The sequence below is a fragment of the Cervus canadensis genome, chromosome 6 (assembly GCF_019320065.1).
Source record: "Cervus canadensis isolate Bull #8, Minnesota chromosome 6, ASM1932006v1, whole genome shotgun sequence".
In the NCBI taxonomy this organism is placed as follows: domain Eukaryota; kingdom Metazoa; phylum Chordata; class Mammalia; order Artiodactyla; family Cervidae; genus Cervus; species Cervus canadensis.
This window is the reverse complement of record NC_057391.1, coordinates 26,031,713-26,049,111: the sequence shown is the minus strand read 5'-3', so window position 1 is coordinate 26,049,111 and position 17,399 is coordinate 26,031,713. Positions and strand designations below refer to the sequence as shown.

Here is a 17,399-nt window from a genome sequence, read left to right as displayed (position 1 = left end):
AGAAAGGTTACAAAAAAAAAAAAAAAAAACCTTTAAAAATACCCTAAAATGCAGCAATCATACAAACCGTATTTGCTGGTGATAAACATCTGTAGCACATTTAGGCAAAGAGCCTATCTCTTATATACAAAGAATTTCTGCAAATTAACCAGAACAAAACCACCTAGTAGGAAAACAGGAAAGGGGGTGAGAATAAGAAATGCAAGTGGCTAGTATGTATATATGAAATGAATCATGAATAAATAAATATCAATCTGGTAGATTTTTTAAACTTGGTCGAACAGCTGAATATTTTATGAAATAGTCTTACTTTTGACATTTGTGAACTTCTATATTAAAAACAATCCTATGACTGCATGGATCCTATAATATGTAATCAGTACTAGATATCATCAGTCATCAGTTCAGTCGCTCAGTCGTGTCTGACTCTGGACTGCAGCACGCCAGGCTTCCCTGTCCATCACCAACTCCCGGAGCTTGCTCAAACTCATGTCCATCAAGTCGGTGATGCCATTCAACCATCTCATCCACTGTCATTCTAGATAACAGTAATGCAAACAAGGCATGCTCTATGTATTTTTAATATCTGAATATTCAACTTCAAATACAGGTAAGTTTCCAACAGTGGCAAATAGCTTGTTTGAAATCAATGCTCTTACAGAAAACAACTAGGAACAGTCCCCTACCACCATCCCAAAAAATCTACCTGAAGACATTAGAGAGTTACCAAGGCAGTGAGGAAGTGAGGGACAAAGTTCCCAGGTTGAAGAAAAGCACAAAGAGGTGAGCCTAACATTTAGAACTGCTTTTCCTTTTGAGGCATTTGTTAGTTTCCAAAGTGATACTGAGACACTGAAAAGTTAAGCATCAAGTAATAACCAAGAGGTTGTAAAACTACCGAGAACTTCCACTAGTCTTATGGCACTGGGAGGACAAAAATGGGAGTTCAGGGCCCATGGGTGAAGAAGAATCCTGGAAGATCAAGACTTTCAGATGAAACCCTTGAGGACTACATCTTAGAAGTAGGGATGAAGGAGAAGAGGGCAGCCTCACAAAGTCTGAGCCAAAGGAGTGAATCAACTCAATCTCTGAGTCTCACTAAAAGAAGCAAAAGTAAATACTTTTTGGAGAAAAACGATATTATCAATAGCCTAGAATTATCTCTACTATATATTATATACAGTATCCAAAATTCATTAAAAACCACCAGGTATATCAGGAGATGAGACCAAGATAACAGAAAACGTAGAGGAGTAAACCAGCCAACCAACCAACAAAATCCAAACAAAAAATGGGCAGAAGACCTAAATAGACATTTCTCCAAAGAAGACATATAAAGACAGACAAAAAGCATATGAAAAGATGCTCGACCCTGCTAATTATTTAGTTCAGTTCAGTTGCTCAGTCGTGTCCGACTCTGCGAACCCATGGACTGCAGCACACCAGGCTTCCCTATCACCAACTCCTGGAGCTTGCTCAAAATAACACCCATTTCATCGATGATGCCATCCAACCATCTCATTCTCTGTTGCCTGCTTCTCCTCCTGCCTTCAACCTTTCCCAGCATCAGAGTCTTTTCCAATGAGTCAGTTCTTTGCATCAGGTGGCCAAAGTATTAGAGGTTCAGCTTCAGCATCAGTCTTTCCAATGAATAGTCAGGACTGATTTCCTTTAAGATTGACTGGTTTGATCTCCTTGCAGTCCAAGGGACTCTCAAGAGTCTTCTCCAACACCACAGTTCAAAAGCTTCAATTCTTCGGGGTTCAACTTTCTTTATAGTCCAACTCTCATATCCATACATGACTACTGGAAAAACCATAGCTTTGACTAGATGGACAAAGGTCGTCAAAGTAACGCCTCTGCTTTTTAACACGCTGTCTAGGTTTGTCATAGCTTTTCTTCCAAGGAGCAAGCGTCTTTTAATTTCATGGCTGCAGTCACCATCTGCAGTGATTTTGGAACCCAAAAAAATAAAGTCTGACACTGTTTCCATCGTGTCCCCATCTATTTGCCATGAAGTGATAGGACCGGATACCATGATCTTCATTTCTTGAATGTTGAGTTTTAAGCCAGCTTTTTTCACTCTCTTTCACTTTCATTAAGAGGCTCTTTAGTTCTTCGCTTTCATCTGCATATCTGAGGTCACTGATAATTCTCCTGCCAATCTTGATTCCAGCTTGTGCTTCATCCAGCCTGGCATTTCCCATGATGTACTCTGCATATAAATTAAATAAACAGGGTGACAATATACAGCCTTGACGTACTCCTTTCCCTATTTGGAACCAGTCTGTTGTTCCATGTCTGGTTCTAACTGTTGCTTCCTGACCTGCATACAGATTTCTGAGGAGGCAGGTCAGGTGGTCTGGTATTCCCATCTCTTGAAGAATTTTCCACAGTTTGTTGTGATCCACACAGTCAAAGGCCTTGGCATAGTCAATAAAACAGAAGTAGATGTTTTTCTGGAACTCTCTTGCTTTTTCTATAATCCAAAGAATGTTGGCAATTTGATCTCTGGTTCTTCTGCTTTTTCTAAATCCAGCTCAAACAGTTCTCGGTTCACATACTATTGAAGCCTGGCTTGGAGAATTTTGAGCTTAAAATTTTTTAAGAGCCAATAAAAATAAATCCAGTTACCAGACACAAATCTTGTGATTTTTGCAATGTAAAAATTTCAAAAATAGGAAAAACTATAAAAAAAAAAATGACCTTTGTAAAGTCATATTTTCTTTTCCATTATGGTTTTTTACAGGATAGTGAATATATTAATAGTTTCCTGTGCCATAGAGTAGGATCTTGTTGTCTATTTTGTATATAATAGTTTGTATCTGCTAATCCCAAACTATTACTTTATCCCCTCCCAAACCTCTTTCCCCTCTTGTAAGTTTGATTTCTATGTCTGTGATTCTGTTTGTTTTGTAAATAAGTTCATTTGTATCATGTTTTAGATTCCACATATAAGTGATATCGTATTGTAATTGTCTTTCTGACCAAGAAGTCATTCTTGATTGATACCAAATACTCACATAAAAAATATACAGAAAAGAAAGTGAGAAAGATAAGATATTTAAGCACTTTTTGTTTACAGTAATCAAACTTCAAAACAACACAAATTTAAAATCCTAATAAAGCACATAGAGGCTAATCTTAAAAAAATAAGCTGGTTAAATGACTACTAAAGAATGTCTTACATGGAACCATAAAAGACCCCAAATTACTAAAGCAATCCTGATGGAAGAAAAGCAGGAGGCACAGTGCTCTTGGACTTCAGACAATACTGTAACACAAAGCTACAGTAATCAAAACAGTATGGTGTTGGTATTATACAAAACCAGACATATGGACCAGTGGCACCAACAGAGTGCCAAGAAATAAACCCACACACCTACAGTCAATTAATCTTCAACAAAGATTGCCAACCTCTTTAATTCTCTCACTGAAGATGAAAGTGCGTTCAGATTTGTCAAAATTACAACTCCTAGAATCAAGAGTACTTCTAGAAAACATGTTATCAAAACTCTTCTTATATCGAGACATACAAAACAATGCTGGTATTAGTAAACGTGTTACTCCTGTATCTTGTACATCAGACATTTGGACTTCTTTTAAATAAGAAAGCATGATGCATTCACAATGCATTCAATTTCGCTCCTGCTTTACTCTCTAGTTGAGAGAGTTCCCGTCTCTCACACTAACAGTGTGAATCAGAATGAAGAAGTACAGAATGGAACCCAGTGAAGAACAGGGAAAGCCAACTGTTGTTGACATGGAATAAACATGGTGACATGTGTCTTAGGAGTCATAAGCATTCAAAGTTTTGGACACTCACCAACTGAGTGTTCAGAAAGTAGTTATAGCACAGCATAATGAACAGAACCAGAAAGCATAAAATGAGTATAGCACTTTCTTCCTTCTCTTTCTTCAAAGACTAATTTTATGATGTATAAGAGGTTGTGGAACTGCCTTGCTATTTACTTACACTGTATTCTCAAACAAGATGGAGACAAGCTAGTGTTTATTACATAAGGTGCTTGAATAACAGCAACAAAATCCCATAATATTCTACTTTGCAGATAATAGTAGCAAAATAGAAGGCCTGCTAAATCCAACGATTATTTATTACAAAATAATTTATTCACTAGAATCTGCTGAAAATAGGGGGGGTGGGAATAGAAGGATTTAAACAAAACTGATGCACCCTGAGAGTTCACATTTTTCCTATGTTATAAAAGTCCCATTCTATTCCAAGAAAGCTCAAGTTGGTGTAATGCAATAAAAGCTGAGATATAGGTGATGTGGAAACAATTCTGTGTCTCTTGAAATTCAACAACATAGCTCTACTGCCACATTTCTGGAGCCAAAATTAATGACGGATTTTTTTCCCAATCAATTAATTGTAAAAAGCATTAAAAAAATGTTAGAAAGTTAGATATATGTGATCTTAGGTATTCTTTCTGATAACCAGAAAGAATACTTCAAGCAGTGCACAAAGCACATGAAAAGATGTTCAACATCACTAATTATTAGAGAAATGCAAATCAAAAGTGAGATATCACCTCACACCAGTCAGAATGGCCATCATGAAAAAGTCCACAGCCTTTCAGCCTGTGGACGCTGTCAAGTAAGTGTCACTGAAGTCTCTCCCTGCTCCACTGTTACCATGTCTAAGTCAGTCTCTCAAAGAGCCTGAACAGCTATGGAAGCTCCTCCTTGGTGGACTGGGCTTTGAAACAACTGATGAGAGTCTGAGGAGCCATTTTGAGCAATGGGGAATGCCCACAGACTGTATGGTTCGAGGGATCCAAGCACCAAGTGTTCTAGAGGCTTCGAGTTTGTCACATGTGCCAATATGGAGGAGGTGGGTGCAGCCAAGAAGTCAAGGCCACGCAAGGTGGACAGGAGACCTGTGGAACCGAAGAGGGCCGTCTCAAGAGAAGATAACTCAAAGGCCAGGTGCTCACTTTACTGTGAAAAAGATTTTTGTTGGTGGCATTAAAGAAGACACTGAAGAACATAACGCAAGAGATTATTTTGAATAATATGGGAAAATTGAAGTGACTGAAATCATAACTAAGGGGCAAAAAGACAGGCTTTGCGTTTGTGACCTTTGATGCCCATGATTCCATAGACAAGACTGTCATTCAGAAATACCACACTGTGAATGGCTACCACTGTGAAGCAAGGAAAACCCTATCTAGGTAAGAGATGGCTAGTGCTTCACCCAGCCAAAGAGGTCTAAGTGGTTTGGAGACCTTGGTGGTGGCTGTGAAGGTGGTCTTGGTGGGAATGACAACTTTGGTCGTGGAGGAAACGTCAGGGGTCGAGGTGGCTTTGGCGGCAGCTGTGGTGCTGGTGGATACGGCGGCAGTGGGCACGGCTACAGCTGATTTGGTGCTGATGGAAGCAATTTTGGAGGTGGCAGAAGCTACAGTGATTTTGGCAATTACAATCAATCTTCAAATTTTGGACACGAAAGGAGAAAACTGTAAGCAGAAGTTCTGGCCCCTATGGTGGTGGAGGCCAATACTTTGCCAAACCAACGAAACCAAGGTGGCTGTGGTGCTTCCAGCAGCAGTAGCTACGGCAGCAGCAGCAGGCTTTAATTACTGCCAGGTAACAAAGCTTAGCAGGAGAGGAGAGGGAGAGAAGTGACAGGGAAGCTACAGACGTGTGAACTCAGCCAAGCACAGTGGGGGCAGGGCCTCGCTGCTAAAGAAGACTCGTGTGTATGGGCAAAACACTCAAGGACTGTACTTGTGATTAATTGCGTAACAGGTTATTTTAGTTTCTGTTCTACAGAAAGTGTAAAGCATTCCAACAGAGTTTTAATGTAGATTTTCTTTTTGCACCAATGCTGTTGATTGTTAAATGTAACAGTCTGATTACAATGCTGAATTAATATGTCTTTAAAAAAACTATAAATATTAAATGCTGGAAAAGGGGTGGAGAAAAGGGAACCTTCCTACACTGTTGGTGGGAATGTAAGTTGGTATAGCCACTCTGAAAAACAGTATGGAGGTTCCTTAAAAACTAAAATTACCCCCTAGAGTAATGGAAATAAAAACAAAAGTAAACAAGTGGGACCTGATTAAACTTAAAAGCTTTTGTACAGGAAAGGAAGGTGTACACCTATAAGCAAGGTGAAAACACAACCCTCAGAATTGGAGACAATAATAGCAAATGAAAGAAGTGACAAAGAATTAATTTCCAAAATATATAAGCAGCTCATACAACTCAATACCAGAAAAACAAACAACACAATCAAAAAGGGGGGAAAAGACCTAAACAAACACTTCTCCAAAGAAGACATACAGATGGCTAACAAACACATGAAAAGATGCTCAACATCACTCATTATTAGAGAAATGTGAATCAAAACTACAATGAGATATCACCTCAAACCGGTCAGAATGGCCATCATCAAAATGTCTACAAAAAATGCTGGAGAGGGTGTGGAGAAAAGGGAACACTCTTGCACTGTTGATGGGAATGTAAATTGATACAGCCACTATGGAAGACAGTATGGAGATTCCTTAAAAAACTAGGAATAAAACCACCATATGATGCATCAATCCCACTCCTAGGCATATAACCTGAGCAAACCAAAATTGAAAAAGACACATTGTTCATTGCAGCACTATTAACAATAGCTAGAACATGGAAGTAGCCTAGATGTCCATCAACAGATGAATGGATAAAGAGGTTATGGTACATATACATAATGGAATATTACTAAGCCATAAAAAGGAATGCCTTTGAGTCAGTTCCAATGAGGTGGATGAACCTAGAACCTATTACACAGAGTGAAGTAAGTCAGAAAGAGAAAGATAAATATCATACTCTAATGCACATATACGGAATCTAAAAAATGGTACGTGAGAATTTACTTACAGGGCAGCAATGGAGAAACAGACATAGAAAATAGACTTGTGGACAGGGGGCGAGGGGAGGAGAGGGTGAAATATAAGCAAAGTGTAACATGGAAACTTGCACTGCTATATGTAAAACAGATAGCCAATAGGAATTTGCGGTATGGCTAAGAAACTCAAACAGGGGCTCTGTATCATCCTGGAGGGGTGGTATGGGGAGGGAGGTTCAAAAGGACGGGTATATATGTATACCTATGGCTGATTCAGAGGTTTAACAGAAAATAACAAAATTCTGTAAACCAATTATCCTTCAATTAAAAAAAAAAACAAAACTAAAAGTAGATCTACCATATGATCCAGCAATCCCACTCCAGGAAATATATCTGGAGAAAACTCTAATTCAAAAAGATACATAAACCTCAATGTTCACAGCAGCACTATTTTCAACAGCCAAGACATGGAAGCAACCTACATGCCCACTGACACAGGAATGGATTGAGAAGATATGGTGCATGTATGTATTATATACTACTGAGCCGTAAAAAGAATGAAATAATGCCATTTGCAGCAACATGGATGGACCTAGAGATTATCATAGTAAGTGAAGTATACTAAGTGAAGAGAAAGACAAATACCACATCACTTACATGTGGGCTCTTAAAAAAAATAATACCAGTAAACTTGTTTACAGAAACAGACTCAGACAGAGAACAGACCTGTGGTTATCAAAGAGGAAAGGGCTGGGAGGAGCATAATTAGGAGCTTGGGGTTAGCAGATACAAACTACTATGTGCAAAATAAACAACAAATTCCTACTCTATAGCACTGAGAACTATATTCAATATTGTGTAATAAGCCATAATGGAAAAGAATATGGGGGAAAGGGCAGTGCACAATGCTTCAATTTGGAGGATTCCATCAATGAAACTCATGATCAAACAAATCTCCACATCTAGCAGTTAATGAAAAGATCTTCATCTAGTCTATTACCTAGTTTTTATCCAGTTACTCTTAGAAAGGACATTTGTGAGGAGTACCATTACCCTCAATGGTATTCTATTCTGGCAGAACTAACCAAATAATACTTTGCTCCTCCACCTACCTCACCCAAGCTAACATCTATTGAGTATCACAAATGTGCAGGATGGTACAATGACTATAGGGACAATCTAACAGCAGACAGTGGTGAGAAATGAGAATGCCTCTATATGGTCAAAATTAAATCTGGCCACTAAATCTTTCATAATCAAGTTTTAATTTTATTTGAAATTTCAGATTTTTTTCATGTATTTCAATACATCCATTCTATGACAGTGATATTTAGCTTTAGCTTCAGCTGAACATGATTCAACACTTGACATTTTGGCCAGAATGCATATTTGATGTGTATACAATAGTCAATTAGTGACATTTTATAAGGTCACTTTTTAAAAATACAGTAGTTTATATAATGTATGTACATCATGGTGACTATAGTTAATACTGTACTGCATAACTGAAACTTGCTAAGAGAGTAGATCTACAAGTTCTCATCACAAGAAAAATAAAACTCTAACTACATATGGTGATGGATGTTAACTAGACTTCTTGTGGTGATCACTTTGCAGTATATACAAATACTGAGTCATGATATTGGTCATTCAACATGGTTGAAACCAATGTTATATTATCAATTATACTTCAATTAAAAAAATAATATAGCTTTGTATGTACTGCCATGGAAAGATGCCCATCATCTCAATTGTTTCATGAAAAAAATCAAGTTTTAGTACAGTATGAATAACACACACACATGTATACACACACATACATGCACATGCTATATATGCAGATACATATGTGTACAGATCACAAAAATACTCATAAATGCATAGAAATAAGTCAAGATGATTATATTTTGAGAATGATTCACTCTCAGAGGGCAGGGTTGAAGGAGACTTATCCTTTCTGTATAATACATTTTCCAGTTGAATTTTCCTTTGTAAACAATAAGCATGTGTTACTTTTGGACTGAGCCAAAAAAAAATAAGGAAATCTAGAAAAAAGCTGAAACTTCTTAAGGGCTAAGACCTTCTCAGAATGCATTTAAGACAAAACATCCATAGACTTCAAGAGCTGCAACACTAGATGTCATTCATTCTAACCCTCACTTTCTAGAACAATAAAGAAACAGGTTCAATGGCCTGACTAGTCAGTTAATGACTAGACACTAAGACCTCAACTCCTAACATTCATTATAATACTTCTAACTATTAATAACAAAGCTCTTTCCACTATTTCTACTTGTCTTCTCAGCCATCTGAGTTCCCTAGGAAAAAAACATACTCAATAAATATTTCATTTACTGAGTAGTGACATTTGATACACTACTATTGATATGCTGACAATATTTGAAGATATGAAAACCCAAACTCAAAAACAGAATTCCTCCCTTTAGGAATCATTTCAGGGGTTCCTGTAAATCAGTACTTTAAAAAGTAAGAGTATTTTTATAGACCTCTAAGTATTCTAACAGCAGTAGCATCAGAGAAATAAAGGTGATATGCCAAGCACTGGTGTATGGTTGTATACCCAGGATGCTCACTCTGCCTGACTCCTCAAACTAGTCTAACACAAATGTTAGGATCAGTGACAAAGTGGACACGAAACTAGCTAGACTTCCACAACACCAACACGCTATCAAAAAATATACCCTCTAGTCATAGATAAGACAGCTTTGAATGTTAGGCTTACCCTTTCAGCCACATCAGCATAAAAGAGCTTTCACTCAAGTTAAAGAACTGAACTTAACCAGTAAAAGTTCAGGCACAATCTTTATCTGGGGAAAGAAACCCTACAAGACTTTCAGTTTCAAAAATACAGATCAGATGTATATAAAGAGCAAATGTGGAAGATGGAAAATGTGTCCAATGATTTGGAAGTGGCAATTCCTATAACAGACATTTATCCTAGGTGTTTGGATCTTATCCTTATCAAACTGGCCCAGAACCTTGTGGTATGTCCATTTGGAAACCAACTGTAGAAAGCAAGAGGAATGTAGCACTATTTCTGGATGAGTACTTCATTTCAGGGCTTCCCTGGTGGCTCAGATGGTAAAGAATCTGCCTGCAATGCAAGAGACCTGGGTTCAGTCCCCAGGTTGGGAAGATCCCCTGGAGGAGGGCACGCAATCCACTCCAGTATTCTTGCCTGGAGAATCCCCATGAACTGAGGAGCCTGGAGGGCTGCAGTCCAAGGTGTTGCAAAGAGTTGGACACGACTGAGCGCCTAGGCACGCACGCACTTCATTTTAAGCTCCATTTTCCTGGCTTTTCTTTACTGTGATCACCTTATAGGCTGACAAATTCACAATCTTCATAGAAAGACACTATGTCCCAATGGTCAACATCATGGCTGCTATAGAAAATGGAACATACCCTTCTTCTCTCTGAATTTCTCTAGCTCATCTATGAGACATACCATATTTGGAAAGGCAAGGTAGATCCCAAATCCACATACTGACACAGATCAATCCAGAGATGATCCACAGTTCAGTCTATAAGGATGTAAAAAAGTCCTTGCCACCCCCAATTTCTGGCTTCCATTGATGAGTCTTTCTATTAATAGATTCACAGGTCAAGCACTTCAGTATTTAACCCTAAAACAAAGCAACAGCTAACACTTTGGTCTTTGTGAGAAAGACTATAAAAGCCACTAGAGTGATGAATTTTAAAAGTTACGTTGTTGCAAAAGAACGAGAAAGTTAGAAAACTCTCTCCTCTAGCTCAACAGTGACCTATAATTAGCTTTCTCACCAGGTATGGGGCCCCAAAGGCCCTTGAGCATCAAATATCCACATTGAGCACTACATGATAGGATGTGCCTATCTTCCCAATGCCCCTAAAAAGGTGCTTCCCCATCTGCATGGATACATTGAAGGAAAAGTCAGATATACTCAGGTACCACAGAAGGGTTCTAGGCTTTATGAGCAAAGGATGATGCTGACATTCTGGAACTTAGAATCTAGCTTGTTTTCCCCAAAACAGTTGTCAAATATTCCATATTAACCCTGTTCCACAGTAGACAATTTAGTAAAATTTCTCAGATCAACTGTTTTCAGAAACCAGGCCAACACCAAACTCTGGTAGATGAGAGTAGAACTCGAATATGAGAGTAAATGTTCAGACAAGGCTGAATAAACCAAAGAATATGAAGACTATTCCTCAGACGGACAATGAAGTCATAAGATCCTAGAACTGATCTGTAGTAAAAAGTGCGTCAGTGAGGATGATGTCTGGCTCCATGTAATGAAACCTGAAAAAATTTGGCTTTAATAAGATAAAGCCCCCACTGGTGCTACAAAGAGAGGGGCTTGGAAAGACCATGAAGATCAGAAGCAATTGCTCCTAATCCCTTGGGTCCCCTGCCAGTGCCTTCCTAGAGCCCAGACCAGTATCCTACTGCCTTCTATACTGGGACTTTTGTGTCACAGCTGAGCTATCATGGGATGACCTTCCTAACATCTTCAGTTGACCAACCTGTAAGTGCTGGAGACTTGACGTCCCACAGGGTCATCCCTGACTATCCACCAGCTCCCAGCTCCCACCAAATACTTCCTTCCAAACACAGTGTGGGGAGACAGCAGCTTCAGACAGCCTTTCTGAAGATCCCAAGAAGACAGGGAGTTGGCTTGTTATCAAGCTATGATAATTCAGAATGCACAGCTACATTTATTCTCCTCCTCCCCTGCCTCTGCAGATGGCATTAGTGGTAAAGAGACCGCTTGCCAATGCAGGAGATGCCTGAGACAAGGGTTCAACCATTTCTGGATGAGTACTTCATTTTAGGGCTTCCCTGGTGACTCAGACGGTAAAGAATCCACCCGCAATACGAGAGACCCAGGTTTCAATCCCCAAGTTGGGAAGATTCCCCTGGAGGAAGGCATGGCAACCCACTCCAGTATTCTTGCCTGGAGAATCCCATGGACAGAGAAGCCTGGTGGGCTACAGTCCATGGAGCTGCAGAGTTGGGCACAACTGAAGCAACTTAGCAAGCAGAGCAACACGCAGCAAACAAGGTAAAAGGTTCTATTTCTGTCAACTAAATGAAGATGAAATTTAGGCGGTCAAAGGCTGGGATGGTGGCCCAGGCTCCCTCCAGCTCACTGCTCTGCTATTCCTATGGAAGCACTTCTTGCCACGATCCCAGTTGTTGACCAGAACGCCTGCTGCTGCTGCCAGAGCCAACACCAGATCCTCGCTCAAAACCTGTCAGTTTGGTTCAGTTGCTCAGTCGTGTCCGACTCTTTGTGACCCCATGACTGAAGCACACCAGGCTTCCCTATCCATCACCAACTCCCAGAGCTTGCTCAAACTCATGTCCATTGAGTCAGTGAGGCCGTCCAACCATCTCATCCTTTGTAGTCCCCTTCTCTTCCCACCTTCAGTCTTTCCCAGCATCAGGGTCTTTTCAGGTGGCCAAAGTATTGGAGTTTCAGCTTCAGCATCAGTCTTTCCAATGAGTATTCAGGACTGGTTTCCTTTAGGATGGATTGATTGGATCTCCTTGCAGTCCAAGGGACTCTCAAGAGTCTTCTCCAACACCACAGTTCAAAAGCAGCAATTCTTCGGTGCTCAGCTTTCTTTATAGTCCAATTCTCACATCCATACATGACTACTGGAAAAACCACAGCTTTGACTAGATGGACCTTTGTTGGCAAAGTAATGTCTCTGCTTTTTAATATGCTGTCTAGGTTGGTCATAGCTTTTCTTCCAAGGAGCAAGTGCCTTTAAATTTCATGGATGCAGTCACCATCTGCATTGATTTTGAAGCCCCCAAAATAAAGTCTGTCACTGTTTCTATTATTTCCCCATCTATTTGTCATGAAGTGATGGGGCCGGATGCCAGAACTTATACAGGACTGGGGAAACAGACTCTTGGAGGGCACAAACAAAACCTTGTGCACATAGTTTCACTGAGTTAGACAAGGCTGTGGTCCATGTGATCAGTTTGATGAGTTTTCTATGACTGTGGTTTTCATTCTGTCTGCCCTCTGATGGATATGGAAAAGAGGCTTATGGAAGCTTCCTCATGGGAGAGACTGTCTGAGGAGGAAAATGAAAAGAAAAGTGAAGGTGAAGTCGCTCAGTCATGTCTGACTCTTTGCGACCCCATGGAGTCTACCAGGCTCCTCTGTCCATGGGATTTTCCAGGCAAGAATACTGGAGTGGGTTGCCATTTCCTCCTCCAGGAGATCTTCCCAACCCAGGGATTGAACCCGGGTCTCCTGCACTGTAGGCAGACGCTTTACCATCTGAGCCACCAGGGAAGTCAACTGAAGGGGAAACTAGGTCTTATTCTGATGGGCAGGACCATGCTCAGTAAATCTTTAATCCAATTTTCTGTTGATAGGCAGGGCTGTGTTCCCTCCCTGTTGTTTGACCTGAAGCCAAACTATGGTGGAGGTAATGAAGATAATGGCAACCTCCTTCAAAAGGTCCTGTGCACATACTGCCCCACTCAATGCCCCTGACCCTGCAGCAGGCCACCGCCGACCCACGCCCCTGCTGGAGACTCTTGGACACTCATGGGTAAGTCTGGGTCAATCTCTCGTGGAGTCACTGCTCCTTTCACTATGTAGGGCCACCCAAGGTGGACAGGTCATGGTGGTGAGTTCTGACAAAACATGGCCCACTGGAGAAGAGAATGGCAAACCACTTCAGTATTCTTGCCTTGAGAACCCCAAGAACAGTATGAAAGGCAAAACCTGTCAACCCCCACCTTTAACAGGCATTAACATAAATGCTTGAGTCACAGGGTCCAGAGATAAGAAAGTTACAAGGAAAACAAAAACCAGACAGAACCAGCTAGAACCGAGATGGCAATGAATCTGACCTCCAAAAGACTTCAAGTCTCATTATATGTGGATTTTACTACATTAGCATATTAAATAACATGTCTACCACAGCCAGGACTGGAAATCAAGGACCAAAAATGGATAAAAAGGGAGAGGCATCCTACTTCCTCTAAAGCCCTGCCCCTTCCCTTTAGACTAATGCATATACTTCCCCATCATTAGCCACCCCCCTCCCCTCTTTGTCTTTAACTCTTTAAATCAAGTGCCTCTCATCACCTGGCCAAGAATTTCATCTGTGAAGGAAGCTCCTGCTTCTCCGTTCTTTGGCCACTGAGCAAAGCTTGTGCTGCAACAATCTCAAGCTTTGGTTTTCTTATTTGGCTACAGAAACCCAAACAGAAAAAGAACCTTTTACCACCAAGGCAGAGGAATGGCCTCAGCCAGGTTGGGATATGAGCAGAGTCCACACACTTAGTTCAGTAACAGAAATTCTACACAGAAAGATGGACAAAGAGTTGGAGAAAAAGAGGCAAAAGACATGCGGCCGCCATCTGTTAGGTTTTCCCAGAAGCTACCACAGAACATTTCCACTCTTTCTCTTTTGGCTAGAACTGTATCCTATCCCTTTACCAAGCCACAAGGAAGGCTGGATCATTAATTTCTTCCCCAGTGGCTATGTGTTCAGATAACAACCAGGGGTTTGAGTTAAAAAGGAAGAATGCATATGAGGTAGGGAAGCAACTGCAGTCTGTGACAAACTACGAGAGGGTCCTCCTACTCAAGAGGTCATTAGTAAGAGTCAGCTGCTAGTTAGTGATTGCACCAAAGTATGAGTTGCCTCCAATGATTTCAGTGAAATTCTTGTCATTTTCAAACTTCTCAAACTATAGTTAACATTAATTTTAGACAAGATGTGCCTTTCAACTTTTTTCCCAATTCTGTTATGAAGAAAGTGAAAAGTGAAAGTATCAGTCATTCAGTCGTGTCTGACTCTTTGCGACCCCATGGACTATAGCCCGTCAGGCTCCTCTGTCCATGGAATTCTCCAGGCAAGACTACTGGAGTGGGTGGCCATTCCCTTCTCCAGGTTATGAAGTAAGAGTGGGATAAAGTTCTAGTTTCCAGCATAATCCAAAATTAATACTGTTAACTGCCATTCTCAGGGATGTTAAACAACAATGACTTTAAGAGGAAAAATTCATTCATTAAATTTATTGATTTTTTTCGTTCTTTCACACATTTTTCAGCACAATTGTGTCAAACACAACTGGATGCAAACAATATAAATAGAGAAGACTTACTCCCTGGTTCACTTGCTGTCAAATCCTGAGTTGAACAAGACAAGAGGAAACTACGGAAAAATCAACAAACAAAAGAAAAGGAAATTTAAATTCCTTTTCCAAAGCTTCAGTAAGGTTTGCACTCTCTCCCTTTGTTTTAAACATATATCCCTATAAAATAACTCACTCGTGGTGCTAAATTCCTCAAAAAAGATTTGGTCCACCTAAATCTTTGCTTAGGCTTTTTTATTTATCTGACACCCAAAATGTTGACTCTGTTGGTTATCACAGCTAATGAAACCATCATACCTGGAATCTAAGGTTCCAGGTCTAATCACTCAAGGAGTAGACTGCCCTCTAATCTCATTACCAATCTTGCAATGATATACAATTCACTTCCAAAAGGAGTAGAGGAGAAAGAAAAGCCAGATCAAGGCCAAATCATTATTATCTAGGAGGCAGCCTGTATTTGTAGGATGCCACTCAGATTCAAGCACATGCCCGCACCCACTTCAGTGCAGGAGAGAAAAAAACACAGTCCCACAAGGACAATGACACTTTCCTTTCCAAAGGTCACTGCAAAACTCCCAGCAACCTGGTCCCACAGTAGAGTCAAATCTTCCCTGAATTTCCTGGCCCATCATCCATTCCTCCCTACTATTTAATTTTCTGTTACTATATTGAGTACTTTTTTTTGAAAGTCAATCTATCCCTATTACCACTTACACCTCTCAAACATAGTATTTTCTACCTTAATCTGCCCAAGTTTTCCTCTTGCAATTAAAAGTTCTCCATCAAGGTAAATGTTAAATAATTAAAATCCCCAAACACTGTAATCCCATGATGAAGCAGACATCAGATGATGCCCTCAGAGAAAACTGCGCATTTGTGAGAGAAAATGTCTGAACTGCTTTCTATCAGGAATATGAGATGACTTTCAATTTGTGGTTTACTGGCTAAATGTAGGCCAGATTCTCATATATTAAAGGATAAAAAAGTCTTATCTATTAGCTTTGATTTGTTTCACCATTTTCTTACTATATATCAACTCAGTTCATCTTTCTGATACTAATTCACATCTTCACAGTATAAAATCCAAATTCACATCCATATCTTTAGCTACTGACTGGTCTTTTCTCTCCTTCTAGCTTCTACTTTCATTTAAGATTCTGTAAAGTCTTAAATCATATAAGAATTCACTGCTCACCAGCACAATATTCTTCATAAAATCTCCAACTGGGCAGCTCTAGTAAGCACAAACAATACCAAGCTGAAGACAGAAGACCATTAGTCAATACACTGTTTTTTTTTTTTTTTTTAATTGGAGGATAACTGCTTTATGGGTTTCCCTTGTAGCTCAGCTGGTAAAGAATCCGCCTGCAATGCGGGAGACCTGGGTTTGATCCCTGGGTTGGGAAGATCCCCTGGAGAAGGGAGAGGCTTCCCACTCCAGTATTCTGGCCTGGAGAATTCCATAGACTATATAGTTCATGGGGTTGCAAAGAGTCGGACACGACTGAGTGACTTTTACTAACCCGTTCACTCACTGCTTTATAATGTGTTAGTTTCTGTTGTACAACATGAATCAGTTATATATATATTCACACATATCCCCTCCCCATAACACACACATGTATATACACACACATGCACATTTCCCCCCTTCCCACCCCCCATCCCACCCTCTAGGTCAGCACAGAGTGCTGAGCTGAGCTCCCTATTCTACACAGCAATTTATCACTATCTATTTTACACATGGTGGTGTATATATGTCAATGCTACTCTCTTAATTCATACCAACTTCTCCTTCCCCTCCTCCCCGGTGTCCACAAGTCCATTCTCTACTTTTGTGTCTCTATTCCTGCCTTACAAATAGGTTCATCTATATCATTTTTCTATATTCCATATATATGTGTTAATATATTTGTTTTTCTCTTGATGACAGACCCTAGGTTCATCCACATCACTACAAATGATCCAATTTCATTCCTTTTTACGGCTGAGTAATATTCCATTGTATATATGTACCTATCCATTCCTCTGTCAATGGACATTGAGGTTGCTTCCTCAATATACTTTTTTTGAGGTCAACTCATGCAGGCAATGTAGAACCTGTGGAGGTTAGTTCTGATTAACTTCATGTCTCAGATCCTTGCTTTTCTTTTTAAAATTCTCTTATTTCTAGCTCTTGGGAACACCAGGAATGAGTTCGGTGAGGTAACATCTCCCCAGAGGAAACCCATGAACAGAGGCCTCAAGACAGAAGGAATTTTGGCCATTGGAGCAGCAGAAGGCAGGCCAGTGTGGCTCCAGCATGATGAGGGGTAGAGAGGCAAGACAAGGCTGAAAACAGGCTGGGTCATATTCCTTATGGGACTCAACACTGTCTAACCAGGTATCAGGTTCCAGGGTTTAACA

The 17,399-nt window shown here is 40.2% G+C and overlaps 1 protein-coding gene and 1 non-coding gene across 2 annotated transcripts in view; both read right to left on the bottom strand.

Moving 5' to 3' along the window:
- Nucleotides 1-17,399, bottom strand: part of AVEN (apoptosis and caspase activation inhibitor) — a 194,192-nt gene that overhangs the window by 12,101 nt on the left and 164,692 nt on the right. The window lies entirely within an intron of this gene.
- TRNAC-ACA lies at nt 13,102-13,173 on the bottom strand. Its single transcript has one exon. It is a non-coding gene; the product is annotated as a tRNA-Cys (tRNA).